Source organism: Pistacia vera, unplaced genomic scaffold, assembly GCF_008641045.1.
Source record: "Pistacia vera cultivar Batoury unplaced genomic scaffold, PisVer_v2 Contig577, whole genome shotgun sequence".
NCBI classification, from domain to species: domain Eukaryota; kingdom Viridiplantae; phylum Streptophyta; class Magnoliopsida; order Sapindales; family Anacardiaceae; genus Pistacia; species Pistacia vera.
The window spans coordinates 136,188-142,186 of record NW_022196420.1 but is presented as its reverse complement, the minus strand read 5'-3'; the positions used below and the strand labels follow the sequence as shown (position 1 = coordinate 142,186).

Sequence of the window (5,999 nt, the reverse complement as noted above, 5' to 3'; positions counted from 1 at the left end):
TCTCAAAATGCTATAAATAAGTTTTTTGTAACATTCTTAACCTGTTACAGTTTAGTTTTCTGTAACAATCTCAAAATGCTATAAATAAGTTTTCTGTAACTTTCTTAACATGTTACAGTTTAATTTTCTGTAACATTCTCAAAATGCTATAAATAAGTTTTCTGTAACATTTTTAACCTGTTACAGTTTAGTTTTCTATAACATTTTCAAAATGCTATAAATAAGTTTTCTGTAACTTTCTTAACATGTTACAGTTTAATTTTCTGTAACATTCTCAAAATGCTATAAATAAGTTTTCTGTAACTTTCTCAACATGTTACAGTTTAGTTTTCTATAACATCTCAAATTGCTATAAATAAGTTTTTTGTAACATTCTTAACTGGTTACAATTTAGTTTTCTGTAACATTGTTAAAATGCTACAGAAGAGTTTTTAATAACATGTTAAAAGTGCTACCAAAGTATCATTCATTGCATTTAGTAAATTTTACAAACTTATTTTCCATAATATTTTGAAAGTGTTATCAATGTGTATGTTATAACATATATAAAATTGTTACAGTTGTAATTTAAATAATACAAATTATAATCAATGATACACTAATTTTCCAAAAAACATTTCATTGATGGTGAACCTTCATATACAAAAAGTTTGCATATATGCCTAATAAATAGGCACCCAACATCCTTTTCATCCATAAAATTTAATATGCTTCATTTATTATATTATATTTTGTAACATATAAATCTTCATATACAAAAAGTTTTATATATGCCTAACAAATATGCACCTATCATTTTTACATTATAATACCTAGATGATTGGAAAATTAACTATGAGCAATAGTTAATACCTTCCAATCATTCAAACAATTCTAACAACAAAAACCATCATGCAAACCATCTTCCATTCCAAATTGTGCTTTACCAAAAAAGTACTCTTGCATTTTCACAACCTACAAAACCATTAATACAAAAAAAAAAAAAAAATCTTCAAATCCCATGTATATTCTCAAAGATAACAACACATATATATTGTAAATTCAAGAAAAAATAAAGACAAAAGCACCCCAAATATTTAATGGAAAACAAAGAGGAAAAGAACATGCTTAAATCTCCACCTTCACAAGCATACTATGATAACAAAACATACTATGATAATAGTTCCAGCAGAAAAACCTAAAGCCTTTAATGAAATATTGTCAACATAGGCACAAAAAATGGTCATGAGAAATACATATTTTATGGTATTAAACAAGAAACAAACCTAAAGCCTCATTAATGATATGCTGTCATCATTGACACAAACAATGGTACAAATTACAAAGTTAATCACGTTTCTCCACCAGCAAAGTCTCATTTATCAAACCCCAGATTCAGAGGCTCATCAAATTTTAGTTCTAGTGAATAAGTTATTACAAAATCATTCCTAGCCAATGAAAGAGTATAAAGCAAAAAACTTTTCCATCTTTAGAAACTGTGGTTACTTCACTACATACTGCAAGATGACCAAAGTTAGAACCATACAAGGAAACTTAAGGATTATTGTGGCAAGAGAATTGCAGACTGCAGTATGCAGTTTTGCAGACTGCAATATGAAAAAAACTGCAATCTGCAAAACTGCATACTGCAGTTTGCAAACTGCAAAATGCAAAATTGCAGACTGCAGCATGCAAAATTGTATTCCACCTCTAATCTCATTGCAACAATTATAACATGATTATTTGCTCGTCCGTTACTAATCATATGAAACAGAGTTTTATGAATCATCTTTATGATTAAGTTATTGAAATAACAGTCACCTAATCAATATTATTCCACCTCTAATCTTGCTTTTCAATTTTTTAATCAACAATTAAACTGGTATTGAACCTTATATGATTATGTTGAATGAGAGAAAATGCCAAACCCACAAGAAAAGAAATGCATAATGTTTTTGTGGACCTGGGGACTTGTGTTTTTGAGACTATGCCGGAAAGGAATATTGTTAATTACAATACAGTAATTAGGGGCCTTCAAAATGTTTGAGGAGATAATAGTTGAAGGATTAAAACCTAATGAATCTACTTTTCTGCTCTCTTTTGTGCTTGCTGCCATTGTGGCCTTGTTAATAATGGCTTGAAAAGTTTTGAATCAGGCACAAGACAATAAGCAGATCACAAAGTTCAGACATATTTTGTGACATGTGTGAAAGAAGTATCTACTCAGATTTTGCTATAGATGGCATGAGATCAGTTGATGTCTAAGATAACAAGAGAAAGAGAGAGCTTATACCTCTTTTTTGAATTCTACAAGTGATTCACCAGAAATATCTTGGTCTAGGAACCTCTTCACCGCAACTTCCTATGAAATCAAAGAGCAGCAACAAGTTCAAAAAAATGTACCTTCCAAGAACAAGGATTATCATACGTCAATTTGGAGGAAAAAACTCAGCATAGGTTTAAACATTTAATTTCTACCACACAAACCATCTCACGAGTCATGACATGTACCAAAAAAACAATTGATCCAAAACTATGCATTGTCTTATTAAGACATTGCTGATCATTTCTTGAGCCGCAAAATACTTATACCTATTCCAAGGACAAGAACATTGTGCAGTAGTATTTCCAGGGATGAATTTTCCAGAACCATAGTTTAAAAAACTAACACGAAAAAAGTAGACCCTAATTTTAGAACTTGGTGAACATTTAAGAAAAATAGGGTGATTTTTGGTAATGAGATATATAATAATGATAATATACTATAAAACTTTGGAAAATCGGGTACTTAAGGTTTATTTGTCAGTTAGACAATCCTTCATATCTTAGAATAATTTATATAAATTTTGATCCAATTTATTGTATATTGTTTATATTGAGATATTCCACTCATCATCAACCTTTATATCCAATAAATGCAGTCTGCAGTTTTGTAAGCTGCAGTTTGCAAACTACAGCTTCCAAAACTGTAGACTGCATTTTTGCTCTGCATTTTTTAGTAAGAGCAAACTGCATTTTGGAAAGTTAAGTGCTTTTGGGAAAGCAAGCTTTTTGCTTTGTGCTTTTGGGAAATCCCACATGTTTAACACAAAATCTTAGATTTCTAAGCTTGCAAAACTACAGACTGCAAAGTTAATGATTATATCTTGGTGGGTCATTCATCACTTTGCAAATTACTTTTAATGTAATCTGGTCAATTTATCTTTGTTATTGTTGTTTTATATGCTGTAACTGCTCACTTTCTTTTCTTTTGATAGTATGTGTTACATTTATGAGGATACTTAGATCAGCTTCCCAAAGGACATGGAGCTCCTCTTAAAATCTGGATGATTCCTTAGCCTTGTGCTTTATGCCTATACCTCAAATTAATGTGGAAAAAGAGAAAGAACAGATAACTAATATTGTATAGTGTTAGTATATTATTAGACTTCAAGCGACTTGGGCTTTTTACAATTTATTCACTGGCTCAATGAACTAAATTCCTATGGAGATAGTATTTGTATGATGTTGCTGATCTTTTCTGGTAAGGAAGGCTGTTAGATTGACAATTATGAACTTGCAAATGAGTCTGCAGTTTTGCAAGCTTAGAAATCTAAGATTTTGTGTTAAACATGTTGGATTTCCCAAAAGCACAGAGCAAAAAGCTTGCTTTCCCAAAAGCACTTAACTTTCCAAAACAGAAAGTAGAAAAGAGCACCACAATGAGTCATAGCACTAAGTTTAGTTCAATGTTAAGTAAAACAACTTTCAGCACCCAAAAGAATAAATCAATCTTATTAAGCACCACAATGATTCATTCAAACAGTTCAATCATTATAGAAATCAAATCATTGAATTGCCTGAACCGTAGCTTAGCAAAAATTCAGAGAAAAAATGCAAAGCAAAAATGCAAGAAAATGATTCACCTGAACCGTAGCTCACTGATTTTCCTCTTAAAGGATGAGAGCCCATTTAGGTTCAATAGGTTATGGGTATTGGAGATTTTAAGCTAAAATTTTGATGAAACCAATGATTTTCACTAGATTTTTACTGAATGAAGATGATTAGTGTAGGGTATTTTGTTTGAATGAGTATGGATAGTGTGAAAATGCTTAATTGTAGGGTGGCTTCATGGACATAACGAAAATTGTGTTGAATGAAGCTTGGAGTTGAAATTTTAGTAAAGAACAAACTTGAAAAAGTGTCATGAATTGGAGAAATGAGTGAATAAGGTCTTTGGTATGTTTTTTTTTTTGGGGGGGGGGGGGGGGGGGGGGTAGAGAGAGAGAAATTTTTTCCAAAGTTTGGGAAAATAAAATTTGTTATTATATTTTGATTTAGTAACACTTTTAAGTGTTACAATATTTTAATTTAATGAAATCAATGGGTGCGTTTGGTTAAATATTTCTACCCATATTTCCAATCTTATTCCCCAAATATTGTTTGGCACATTATTCCAGAAATATTAGTGTATTTTTTCATTGCTTTTAGACCCCTTAAGTTTATTAATTTCACTAAATATACCCAAAAAAAGTTTAAAAATTAGCAAAAACACCCTCACCCACTCATACTTGCCAGATTCCAGCAACCACCATCGGTGGTAGCCGGAATCTGTCACAACGGCTTACACCAAGCCCGGAACTTGCCATTATTCACCGATTTGGCCGTGGCAAAGAAATGGCCGTCGTTGATGGTCAACGATGGCCATATCTTTGGTCGTCACTAACGGCCAAAGATAGACTTTTGCGGCCGTCGACGGCCACATTTGGCCGTAGATCTGGCCGGATCGATGTGTTACGACACAGATCTGATCGGTCTATGTCGTAACACAATTTTCCGGCTAGATTCTGGCGGTGGTGGCGGAATCTAGCACTGTGGGTGGTGGGGGTGTTTTTGTCATTTTACATATTGGGGTGTTTAATTAAATTAGCAAAGCTTGGGGTTTTTTTTATAAATTTTTAAATTTTACCTTGTAATACTCCCCTATCCAACAACCCAAAAGTATTATCAAAATCTTATCCAAAATAATGAACCAAATGCACCAATTATTATTTCAATACACGCAAATTGCCTATGGGCCAGGATGCGCTGCCCCCTGCACCCCTACCCATCGACCGGGCAACAAGAGTCCCGAATGCGTATGTGTGACCCCTTGTTGTTGAAGTGATGGACAACTCCAACACTTGGGAGACGAAACGACACCAAAAAGTGACGAAATCACACTGAGAATTAAGGTGAAGAGTCAAGACAGTGAAATGGCTTTTTCAAGTGAGATTTCGAGTCAACCAAGCTTACGGAAAGTGGATCTGACTTTAGGACTGGAGTATGGACCTACCCCTAGGATGTCTAGAAGTTGCCAAAAAACTAAGAAATTAAAGTCATCGAGAAGATGAATGGTCACAGATGGAGGAAGCTTAATGGTCGTTGGAATCCAGGAAGGTCTTACGTGATGATGGCCAGCCATTGGAGAAGGAAAATGCTCATCAAAGGTGGAAGTTGGACGGTCTCTAAAAAATGGATGAAGATGGGTGGACGTTTTTGGCTTTGCATTTAACCTTCCATCTTCCTTTTATACTATTTGTAAAAACATCTGTTTGGTCCCCACATGAATGAGATGTAACACAGTAAAGCCCAAATAGTAAATTTGACCCCTAAACAATAAAAATGAGACAAAATCAACCTCATTTCATATTAGCGGGAAAAATATTTTGTTTTGCGGTAAATAATTGGGTTTATGGTAACACTTATAAAATGTTACTGTATTTTGATTATATGGTAACATTATAAAAAAAGTTACTATATTATTAGGTTTATTGTAACACTTTAAAAATGCTACTGTAGATATATTTTTCATAACATTTAAGAAGAAAAGTTACCATTGATATAAAATGTGTTACAAAAGTTAAAGTGTTACATATAAAAATTATTATCGTAACATTTTAACATCGAGTATTACTATAGATAGTCTACGGTAACACTTTAAGGAAAAGTGCTACTGTCCAGTGTTACCGTAGGCCATTTTTGTTGTAGTGAGTCTTCAT

General features: G+C 32.9%; 1 long non-coding RNA gene across 1 annotated transcript; it reads right to left on the bottom strand.

Moving 5' to 3' along the window:
- Positions 1-754: 754 nt before the first annotated feature.
- Positions 755-3,926, bottom strand: LOC116109271. The gene is made up of 3 exons (XR_004124749.1): positions 3,885-3,926; positions 2,273-2,341; positions 755-954 (listed from the first exon to the last, which is right to left on the bottom strand). It is a non-coding gene; the product is annotated as an uncharacterized LOC116109271 (long non-coding RNA).
- Positions 3,927-5,999: the final 2,073 nt, after the last annotated feature.